The sequence below is a fragment of the Cajanus cajan genome, chromosome 11, assembly GCF_000230855.2.
Source record: "Cajanus cajan strain Asha chromosome 11, NIPB_CcT2T_4, whole genome shotgun sequence".
In the NCBI taxonomy this organism is placed as follows: Eukaryota; Viridiplantae; Streptophyta; class Magnoliopsida; order Fabales; family Fabaceae; genus Cajanus; species Cajanus cajan.
Genome location: NC_138527.1, coordinates 4,772,367 through 4,784,975, shown reverse-complemented (window position 1 = coordinate 4,784,975; position 12,609 = coordinate 4,772,367). Strand labels below are relative to the sequence as shown.

At 38.3% G+C, this 12,609-nt stretch overlaps 1 long non-coding RNA gene across 1 annotated transcript; it reads left to right on the top strand.

Annotated features, from left to right (window-relative positions):
* The first annotated feature begins 3,295 nt into the window (after window positions 1–3,295).
* Window positions 3,296–4,861, top strand: LOC145953072 (uncharacterized). The gene is made up of 2 exons (XR_014430626.1): window positions 3,296–3,705; window positions 4,627–4,861. It is a non-coding gene; the product is annotated as an uncharacterized LOC145953072 (long non-coding RNA).
* The last annotated feature ends 7,748 nt before the right edge of the window (window positions 4,862–12,609 follow it).

Below are 12,609 nucleotides of genomic sequence, written 5' to 3'. Positions count from 1 at the left end.
AGAAGAAATTAATCTTTCCTACTGATGAACAGGAGAGATTTATTTCTAATAGACAGGTGGATGGGTTGTTGAAGAATGGAGCTCTTGGGTTTATGATCTTATCTTTTATTAGTATAGAGAATGAAAAGTTGTTGAATAGTATTGATGTTGTTAGAGAATTTCCAGAGGTTTTTCCGGATGATGTTCCGGGATTACCACCAAAGCGAGAGTTAGAGTTTAGTATTGATCTTATACCAGGGGCGGGACCAGTGTCCATTTCTCCTTATAGAATGGCACCAGCGGAGTTGTTTGAATTGAAAAAGCAAGTTGAGGAGCTTTTGGAGAAGCAGATGATCAGACCAAGTGTCTCTCCGTGGGGAGCACCAGTGTTATTGGTAAAGAAGAAGGATGGTGGTGTGAGGTTATGTGTGGATTACAGGCAGTTAAATAAATTGACAATCAAGAATAAGTATCCTTTGCCAAGGATAGATGATTTGATGGACCAATTGAGGGGAGCTTCTGTTTTCTCCAAGATTGATTTGAGATCTGGGTATCACCAGATTCGGGTAAAGGAAGAAGACATACCAAAGATTGCTTTCAGGACTCGATATGGCCATTATGAGTATGTTGTCATGCCTTTTGGAGTGACGAATGCTCCAGCTATTTTCATGGATTATATGAACAGGATTTTCAGACCCTTTCTAGATAAGTTTGTTGTGGTGTTCATTGATGACATTTTGATTTATTCTAAATCTATGGAAGAACATAGAGAACATTTGAGGATAGTTTTGCAGGTATTGAAGGAGAAACAGTTATTTGCAAAGTTGTCAAAATGTGAGTTTTGGTTATCTGAAGTTAAGTTCTTGGGTCATGTGATTTCTGCACAAGGAATTGCAGTTGATCCTACTAAGGTGGAAGCGATTTTGAGGTGGGAGCGTCCAAAATCAGTTACTGAAATTAGAGGTTTTGTGGGATTGGCTGGCTATTATAGAAGATTTATAGAAGGATTTTCTAAAATAGTTATGCCTTTGACACAGCTGACCAGGAAGGATCATCCTTTTATATGGACGGAGGAGTGTGAAAGGAGTTTTCAAGAGTTAAAGGAAAAGTTGACTTCGTCTCCAGTGTTGATTCTGCCAGATCCTAATAAATCTTTTGAGGTTTATTGTGATGCATCTCATCAAGGTTTAGGATGTGTTCTTATGCAAGATAGACAGGTTGTGGCCTATGCATCTAGGCAGTTAAAGACTCATGAACGAAATTATCCTACGCATGATCTAGAGTTGGCTGCGGTGGTTTTTGCTTTGAAGATTTGGAGACATTATCTCTATGGAGCAAAGTTTGATGTGTTCAGTGATCATAAGAGTTTGAAATATTTGTTTGATCAGAAAGAGTTAAATATGAGGCAAAGGAGGTGGATTGAGTTTTTGAAAGATTATGATTTTCAGTTAATGTACCATCCAGGTAAAGCAAATGTGGTGGCAGATGCTTTGAGTAGAAAATCTCTTCATATGTCTTACATGATGGTTAAAGAGATGGAGTTAGTAGAGAAATTCAGGGATATGAATCTTAATGTGGTGATTGCCTCAGATTTTATTAGTTGTGGTATGACTACCATTACTAGTGATTTCTTAGAGATGGTGAAACAAAAACAAGTTCAGGATGCGAGTTTGAACAAGGTTAAGGAGTTGATGAGTTCTGGGAAAGCTGAAGGATTTAAACAAGATATGGATGGAATCTTGAGGTATAAGGGTAGAATTTGTATTCCACAAGATGAGGAGTTGAAGAAGTTGATACTTGAGGAAGGTCATAAAAGTAAGTTGAGTGTACATCCGGGTATGACAAAAATGTATCAAGATTTGAAGAAAATGTTCTGGTGGAATGGTATGAAGAGGGAGATAGCTGAGTATGTTGCATCTTGCATTGTGTGTCAAAAAGCTAAAGTAGAACATCAAAAACCAGGAGGTTTGTTACAAATGATGGAAGTGCCAGAATGGAAATGGGATAGTATAACCATGGATTTTGTTGTTGGATTACCAAGGTCTGCTAAGAATTGTAATTCTATTTGGATGATCGTGGATAGATTAACTAAGTGTGCTCATTTTCTTCCGGTGAATATAAAGTGGTCCTTAGAAAGGTTAACTCAATTGTATATTAAGGAGATTGTTAGATTACATGGTGTGCCCTCTAGTATCATCTCTGATAGGGATCCTCGTTTTACATCCCGATTTTGGCAGAGTTTGCATCAAGCGTTAGGGACTAAGTTGAGGCTCAGTTCTGCTTATCACCCACAAACTGATGGGCAGTCTGAGAGGACTATCCAATCTTTGGAGGACTTGTTGAGGGCTTGTATTTTGGATCATCTAGGGAATTGGGAAGAGATGTTGCCTTTGGTCGAGTTCACTTATAATAACAGTTTTCATGCAAGTATAGGAATGGCACCGTTTGAGGCTCTGTATGGGAGGAAATGTCGAACACCTTTGTGTTGGTTTAAAGAGGGAGAATCAGTGATGGTGGGGCCAGAGATCATCTTACAGACTACTGAAAAGGTGAAACAAATTCAGGAAAGAATGAGAGCTGCTCAGAGTCGGCAAAAGTCTTATGCAGACAAAAGGAGGAAACCTTTGGAGTTTTCAGAAGGAGAACATGTGTTTTTGAAAGTAACTCCTACCACAGGTGTGGGAAGAGCTATCAAAGCTAAGAAGTTGAATCCTAAGTTTATTGGACCGTATCAAATTCTCAAGAGGATTGGACCAGTGGCATATCAGATTGCATTACCTCCATTCCTTTCTAATCTGCATGATGTGTTCCATGTTTCACAACTGAGGAAATATATTCACGATCCAAGTCATGTCTTGGAATCAGAGGCAGTACAAGTTAAGGAAAATTTAACTTTTGAGAAACAGCCAGTTTCAGTGGCAGATAAGAAAGTTAAACAGTTGCGAGGTAAATCTATCAATTTGGTGAAAGTTATTTGGGATGAGATTACTAATGAAGCTACTTGGGAGTTGGAGGAAAGGATGAAGGATCAATACCCATATCTCTTTTAGAGTAAGTGAATTTTCGAGGACGAAAATTTTTGTTGTTGGAGAGAATTGTAATACCCATTTTATTATTATTAATTATCAATGGCATTTTAGTAATTATCGGTGGCATTTTCGTAATTTTATTAAAATTTTTGGGGTATTTTCGGATTTTGGAACGGGTTGTTCCAAAAGCGGAACGGGCCGTTCCAAAAGATAAAAATATGTGTTCTGGGTTTGTGCAGAACAGGGCTGGAACGGGCCGTTCTGCTTGGAGAACGGGGCGTTTCCCTTGCAGAACGGGCCGTTCTGATTGGAGAACGGGGCGTTCTCCTTGCAGAACGGGCCGTTCCGAAAGGAGAACGGGCCGTTCTGCTGGGTTTCGAAACGGGCCGTTCCGGGGCCGTTCCAGTCGAAAATTTTACGTTGTTCTGAAGGGTTCAGAACGGCCGTTCCGTTTTCGGAACGGGCCGTTCTGGGTTAGGTGGCGAAAATTTCTATAAATAGGGGCTAGGGGTTGAAGGAAATTCATAACTTGAAGAGTGAAGTTTTAGAGAGAAAGAAGAGAGAGAAAGGGAGAAAGAGAGAGGAAAGAGGAGAGAGAGAAAGAAGAATCCAGTAGAGGAGATTCTGCCCGAGTTTCGGTTCTTGTTTAAGGAGAGAGGTGGAGGTTCTGCCCGAGTTTCAGTTCAGGTTTATACAAGTAAGGGTAGTGCTTATAAAATTAGTCTAGTATATATGAGCATGATAGGAATAGTATAATTTTAATATGCTATTTTATGTGGAGATTTTCATTTCATATAGTATAATTTGGATCAATTGATGGTTGTTTTGGATATTTATATTATTATTATATTGACAAATTGGCATGGTTATGGTTATGTTTAATTATGGAATATGCTATGTATGTGGTTTGGAAAAGTAAATAGGACTTAAAGGAGTAAGGTTATGGTATGGATTAGATCTCTTGGTGAGATCAGGATATAATCTTTGGAAAAATATGAAATTTGGGAATCCCATGGTGAGGATTCCAATGTGGAACTTTTCCAAAGGTTATATGATAAACCACTTCAGATGTTAGGTGGATTCTGAAGTACTCCTTTAAGTATTCTATTTGCTACCGGTATGGGGGCCAGGCCGAGTCATACCGATGGATGAAGTGGCCATGATCACCAGGGTTACGTGACGACGTAATCCAACTGTATATTATCCATGAGAGGTTAGGTGTGGGACATGGGTTGCTGACATGTTTCACCGTATCAACACTTGGTTTGGATGGTGTTGAGGCCAACATTTGGTTTGGATGTGTTGGTTACATCATGGATTATACAGTGGTGTGACTTTGTTTTGGATATGGAATCTGTATACATATGGTATGGATTGTATACATTGGTTATGGATTATTTTATTATCATAAAATATGTATACATTGGCATGGACGTGTATACAATATATTGGTTTAAATTTAGAATGGAAATGACTTGTTGGTCTGGATAAATACTGTGGATAAATATTTGTTTAATGATATTTTATCATGATGTACTATGGTTGGTTTTATATGTGCTAACCCTTGCATGTTTCCATGTGGTTTGGACTGTGATGATCTCACTTTATGGGGGAGCAGATCAGGTATGAGGCTTTGGGTTAACAAGGAGTCTTTTGGATAGCTACTTTGAGAAGTGGCTAGGTTTAGAGCTTGACCAGCACCTAGGGTGTCTTATTTTAATGTTTTCATGACATTGTAATTATATTATCTTTTGGATTACTGTATAACTTTACTAAGGATGATGACTCTGCCATAGCAGATTATATTATATATTTTGGAAACAATTTATATGTTATTGTATAATTACACTCTAGCGTAGCTGGCTTTTGCTCTATTTTCTTTATTTTATATTATTTATTTTGGTTGGTTATTGATGTGACGGCCTAAGGTGGGTCGTTACACTTTCAACAGAGCTTGTCGATGCGGTTCGGAGCATAGGATCAACGACAACAGAGTAATCTTTGCTGGCGTTCTATGAAGTTGATCCACGATGGAGTACTCGCTCTGTCGGATAAACTTTAACAGCTCATCAGTCTCCTCCTCGGATTCTTTGTTTTCCTCGGTTTTCTCTTCTTTTTCTTTCCCTTTATTCTTGGGAGCTTTATCATGAAGATCTTCGGGAGTGTAGATCCTGCCACTCCTAGTCATGCCCCCAAGTCCAGCGACGTTAGAGATATCGCTGTCGGCAGAAGAATGGATGTCGTATATCCATGGCACAGCCTTATTTGATTCGTAGGGAAAAGGTCTTGGAGCAGTGATCCTTAACGGTGTCGGACCTTCCCCTTTATTTGTCTTGATTACCAACAACGGAGTTGATGTGTGTTCGCTTGACGCGGTTGTTGGCTTGCATTTAATAACGAACGGCGTGCGATCCATTCTTTGAACATACGCATCGATTAATTCTTTCTTTTTATTAATGTTTATTAATGAATTACTAGGAGGGATGTATGAAATGCAAACCTAGATCCCTCCATGATCTTTGATAAGAATGCATGATATGAGATGATGGCGATGAATATGCATGCATTGTGTTTATTCAACTAAGCATTATCATGTTTTTAGGATGTCCCTAAGATGATGCATGATATTGCTTGGTTTGGATAAATAACCCTTTTTCTTTTTTTGGGTATTTTGTTTTTTGTATTTATTTTTTGGGTGAAAAGGGAATCTACCTATATGAATGTGATGAAGGTAGATGTTAACACCATGCAATGGAAGATTCTTATTCCTATTTATTCTTATTTTAAAAAAGGAATGTTGTATGTTTAAAGAATGCAATGTATGCTCAAACAATGTCACATAAACAATGCACAAACAATTCACTCATCCACGAACAGTCACGAGCGAATCACGAGGTAGGGGTATCCTGCAGAAAAGTGCATATTCAAGGTGGTTCTAACTGTTCTCACCGGTCTGAGGCCCCCAAGGTGCCCCCATTATAGGGACCCAATTCCTCTCATCGTAAGTCGATGGAAATCTCCAACGCACTGTCGGACTCGAGTTCATGGTTATCACCTTGAGTGATGCTTTTCGACAACGGTCTACGGGCACCTAGGCCCATTCGACAACCGGCCGTACTAACATCCACTCCCTATGGCTTACCACTCATGCCCCCGGGTATAGAGGGAACTCTTGTGTGCAAAGGTTCGTGTGCAGTTTGTATTTCAAACAATTGCGAGAATTTAAAAATACAACAGTTATTAAAGCCAAATAGATAAAGCATGTTATCATACAAGTAAGGGGTAATAAAGTAATTTTAAACTATTATTTTGAAAAGAATCCATCACTAAATGGGATTGACTCTCGAGGCTTCCCCAGTGGAGTCGCCATCTGTCGCCACCCGCCGAAACGGACCTTGGCATTCGCGACGATGGTCGGACTCTTTTTAAAGTTTTGGAAAATGATGGATTGTTAGAACGACTTATTCCCAAAACTGAGACCTCGTCGAACTAACAATTTTATTAAATGAGTCACTAATCCATGTTAATCCCAAGCGGGACCCTCCATGGATTAGTGGTTTTCGCAAAGTAGGGTTCTTGGAGTCGCCACCAATGTTTTACTCAAAACATTGGAAAAAGGGATAAGGCTATTGATTTCATAAATCAACTTTGGCCATTACAACCAGAGTCGGGTAAGGGAGTCGGTTACGTGCGGGGAAGGTGTTAGCACCCCACAACGCCCCTTTCGGGTTCCCTATAACGGATTATTTCATAAATAACAGTGTAAAATTACTAAATTACCCCTATTTATTATAAACGGCTATGAATAAGATATCTACATGATGAATAAATTAAACATGCGATGCAACAATTAGAAAGCAATAAAAGGAAGGATTTTGAAGAAGAAACCTTTGAAGCATGCTTTTATATATTCAAATGTTAGGAGGCTTTTTGGCGCTCCCTCCCACTACACGCTCGCTCGCTCCTTCCCTAAAAATTAATCCTTACTATGGAAATCAAAAAGATTTCCCTTCGACTAGTTCGAATTCTCAAGCTAAATGCTCAGAACTCAAGAACTTCGTCGGATCGGCTCTCGGAGAGAATTCTAGGGCAGAACACTGCTCAAAAACCCCAGAATACTCAAGAAGAGAGTCCAAGAAGTGTGGAAAAGTGTGGAATGACGTCCAAATGACGTCCTATATATAGGAGTGAGGCGCAGTACGGCCTCTGACATCAATACGGCCCGTACTGAAGTTTTGAACTACAGTACGGCCGTATTGAATTCAGTACGGCCGTACTGAAGTTCAAAAACTTCAGTACGGCCGTATTGGTTTCAGTACGGCCGTACTGAAGTTCAAAAACTTCAGTATGGCCGTATTGGCTTCAGTACGGCCGTATTGTAGTTCAAATTGTTCAGTACGGCCGTACTGAACTTCTAGGAGGCCGTATTGAGCTTCAATCCTTCCACAGCCTTATTTTAAGCTACTCTAAGACTTCTAAACCTACGAATAATCATCCTAGGGTCTTCCAGGGTCTTCCAAGAGTCCTTCCAGCTGACTTTCCTTTGGTCTTCGAGAGTCTTCGAGTCTTATTTCCGACCCGGACAATTTTAGGGGTCTACATGACTCCATCATGTTGGGACCTATTCCAAAAGACCCATAAGACAACAAATGGGGATAGATGGGTGTCTTCCAAGGCAGAAATGATAGCAGTAAGTTATAATTTTATATATATTGAATTATGAAGAAGTTGATTGATTCTGTTAGAGAGATAACAATGGTTATGTTTGCAAGACTTGACATATAATGGTTATTTTTCAACAATGGTTATGATGTTGTGAAAGTTATCATGTTTTGTCCTTCACTGTCGACTTGACATATTAAGAAAGGTTATAGTCAATGGTCTCAAAATTGCAAGCCATACCATTTATAATATGTAATTTTTTTTATATGATTTGAATTTTTTAGTGAATTATGTTAACATAGATTCATTTCACCTTATTGGTTGTGCTCAATTTTAGTTTCATGCAATGTGAAGTGCCACCATCTTTGCATCTTAGTTTACTAATTGCTAAATTTAATGAGATTCATGTGTATGTGGTGTTGCATCTAGGTTTACAAGTTACTAATTTCATTGGAATTCATACTTATCTAGTGATGTTGCTCATAAGTTACATCTTAGACTTTTTACTAATGCTTATATACTTTTGTTTCTTATTTTCTTTTTATAGAATGAGTATGAAAGATGGTTATCTGAAAGATAGTCTCAACAATTATCAGGAGAGGCTGCCCATAGTGTGCAATCTGAAAATAGTATTTTCTATGATGTTGGTGGTGTGAACAATAAAGGAAGAATATTTGGTTTAGGTTCAGAGGCTGGGAAGTATAAACCTTCTTCTTCTAGATTCTCAGATGCTAGCTCAAATCATGAGTATGAACAAATGAAAAATCTTGTTTCAAATTTGTCTGAAGAAAACAAAACATTGAAAGAACAATTGCAAAGCCATGCAGATTTGATTCGAGCTTCACAGGAAGAGTCTCGGTTGGTTCGTGACCAACTGAAGCAATTTATGGAGATGTTTTCTCTTGGGCAAGCCTCTCAATCTTCTCGTCCTCCCCAACCCCCTCCTACACATGATGCTGACACTATACAATCTGATGATAATGAGTTAGATGATGATCATGATATAGATGTTTAGGGATGCATTATCTTTTACTATTTGTTATTAATATTTACTATGCTTTAAACTTATACTTTGTTATGTTTAAGTTTTACTATAGTACTTATCATACATTAGGGATCAACTAAAGTCCTAAACTTTGTTATATTTTGTGTTATTTATATCTATCGTATGCTTGACTTTTTTATATTCATGTTTAGTTACATGCTTTTATAAAATTGAGAAATTTTTCTTAATTATTTATTTTGTTAATTTTTTAAACAAATAGACAATAAATTCAACTTTTTGGATCAATTAATAAATTATTTTTTATATTCATAATTAAAAAATTATATCACAACTAGAGGAGAAAAACATATTTTTCACAAATATTTATGAAAAAAGTCTTTTATAAGATCAATAATTCATAATTTGTGACAGAATTTATTTATCGCAATTTTATGATGGATTTTATTTATCACAATTTGTGACGGACACACAAATTTGTGACGGAATTAGTCCCTCACAAATTGTGACAGAATTAGTCCCTCACAAATTTGTGACGGAATTAGCAGCCCTCACAAATTATGACGGAATTAGGCCCTTACAAACTTGCAACAGGATTAGTCTCTAACAAATTTGTGACGGAATTAGTCTCTCACAAATTTGTGACGGAATTAATTCCTCACAAATTGTGACAGAATTAGTCCCTCACAAACTTGCAACGGGATTAGTCTCTAACAAATTTGTGACAGAATTAGTCCCTCACAAATTTGTGACGGAATTAATCCCTCACAAACTTGCAACGGGATTAGTCTCTAACAAATTTGTGACGGAATTAGTCCCTCACAAATTTGTGAAGGAATTAATCCCTCACAAATTGTGAAGGAATTAGTCCCTGACAAATTGTGACGGAGTTAGAGGTTGTCACAAATTGCGATGGATTTTTATTTATTTATGAACATTTATTTTAAGAAATTAGTGACGGAAAATATATTATTTTTGATGCCTTAATTCCGTCATTAATTGTGACGGACTAAATTATCCCTCACTAAATATTTTGTGACGCCAGTTTTTGTGACGGAAACAGTTCTGTTACAAATTCCGTCACAAATTTGTTTTGTGACAAAAATTTTATAATTTAGTGACGGATTTGTTCCCTCTCTAATTTTAATTTTTCTAGTAGTGCCCAAATACCCTTGACCTGCAATTTGAGATGTTACCTCAAGTTTTCGGCTATCCCAAATGCATAATAATCCTCCTGCAGCATTATTTTCAGGGGCCCAACAACACTCGCACTTTCCACAACCCCATAGTTTCTTATTCAACGCTTCCGTGACAACCTCCTTCTTTGTTTCTTGTACACATAGCACATCCACCCTATGTTTCAAGACCAGCTTCCTGATGATACCATGCTTTGTCTCACTTCTGAGACCTCTAACATTAAATGAAATAATCTTCATTGATCACTAATGTTAACCCCTTCATGTGTCTAATGTTGTAACATCTTAGCTTGTTGAATGTCTCTATTTTCCAGATTACCAAACTGCTCCACAATCACCCCCTCATCACCTTCATAGGTCACCCCTAACACCTTGGCCCTTTCCCATTGTTTCTTGGCTCAATGATCTCATAATTAGCCCAGAACAATCGGTTGCAGTTCAATACATTTGTATCTGAAATGGAATTATTAGATGAATTTAAATTTTGGCTCATTTGGCTTCTAGCAGCTTGTGTCACCTTCCTTGACTTTGATTGATGCACCACATGTGCCGAGCATTGTATCTTTTTTGCCTGTCGCTCATCACCCAGAGGATCCAAATTTATGTTGTCATCTAACACTGTCGGTGTAACATTGACGACGGCCTCAACGGATCTATAGTTCATCTCTAGCACAACCTTCTTTGACAGCTTGTTCGATTGCATCAACATATATCCCGGTTCCCCGCACTGGTCTAAGATAGTCCCCTTCTCGTTCATACCCTCTAATTCCAACGTATTATTTTTGACCCTTTCGGAGTTGACATTGTCATTCTCTGTACTTGGTATTTGTGGCGATGCACGTGTTAAGCCCGGCGTTTGGACCGTTGCACTTATTGAGCCCAAAATAAATCTATTGCATGTGGTTAAGCTTGAAGCCCGAAGTATATTTGGACCTCGTAATGGGCAACCCCTCCCCTAAGTACATGGAAGTGACGTTCTTCGGCTTGATGTAAGGTTTAGCTGACCTACTTCCCCATTTCCTGAACCTCGTTTTTGGTGCCCTTTTCCTGATTGTTCTTCCATATCCACCTTTTTTTCCTAACACAGTACCGTCCTCCCTCACCAACTCCCTGAAGCTACCTCGTTGTAGTATACTTTTCTCGGTGTTGTCTGACTTATCTTTTGCATTGACGGCTACACTTTTCATTGCTTCACTACATGCCACCATTGAAACTACCGCCATCCATTGAATTGTATGATTCCATGCTTTTGTGTGAAATTGCATGATTATGAATTCTGGAAATGTAGGTTAATGCCAAGGGTCCCAGGCGTGGTTCTTCACACCGAGTACAAATTCATGGTTTGGGAACTAGGTTCCCAAGGACTCCTGCACCAGGAGCGAGTTCCCTGGAGGGCATGCATTAGGTGCATGTAGAGCTACATCGGGTGGGTTTCTCTGCTTTAGATGTAACGTTAAAGTCGTCAAGTGTGCTTAGGGGCATGCCAGGCATGAGACTCTGATTTTGGTGTGGCAATTAAGTTGTCGGACGTGGCTAGGAGCATGTCGAGCACATTAACGCCCTGGGTGCGAACTTGGGTGCATCGGGTGCGACCCCGATCTATGACTTTCATGTCTTGCATGATATGAGTTATGTATTGAATATGAATGTTGTTGATTGTTTTCCTAGTATGATCTACGTGTTATTATGAGATATGTGACAATGAGAACTTCTATGTATATATGACCATGTGAATATGATATATGAGAATGCGAAATGTGACATTGTGATATGAGACATGAGATTTTGTGAAAAGCAAAGTGATGAGTCTATGACATTGTGAATGTGTGACATGCATCATGTGCATTTATGTGACGGGGTACGATGTGGATTACACCGTTAAGGAAGACCCTCCTTGCATAACAACTTGGGGGAGTCTTAGGGGATAGTAAGGTTTGGATGTCTCGATTTCACCCTTTGGTGTGCACGCACTACAAGAAAACTTGATTTTTTTGTAGTGACGAGATGTAACTTGTGTAGCTTCGCTATCCCGACGAGAACCTAGCAGAACATCCTTCTAGTTGAGAGTGTATGGGTAGCTTCCTACATGTACTCCTAGACTACTTTAGATGTGTTGTTTTGGCAACACGTAGTGATATATGATTAGACATGTGACTAACGCCACATGCATGCATTTATGAGTCGAGTTCATAACATCATTGCATGATGAGTGATTATGTATGTTTTACTAGTGAATGTATGACTTGAGTTGTGTTTGAGTATTGTGTTGCGGGTGACCATTAACATGAGGATGTTGGTGACGAAGCTTAAGCTTCAGTTGGGCATGCGTTGATAGGACATGTGACATCAGGACGTAATTAGGACTAGTTTAAGATGTTGTTTCTATTAAACTGTTTTGAAAACCTTGTTTTTTTTTTCTTTTGTAATTTCTACATTGGAATTATGATTTATGAGTTATAAATGTGAATCCTCTACCTTATGATATTTGAGACGCTTATGTTATTTATGAAAGATTTTATCATCTATGAAAGATTTCATTTACTTGAAAAATTATGATTTACATTTAATTATTGTGTATTAATATTGGGGTAGAGAGTGTCACATTAATTAATCTACGATAATGTAGATTTGTCCACATAGAGTTAGGTGACAATTAACCTTGATTTAGGAAAAGAAATGACAAACTTGTTTGAAATATTGTCTAGAATACTCTTTGAGGATATTTGTCTTCCTCCAAATT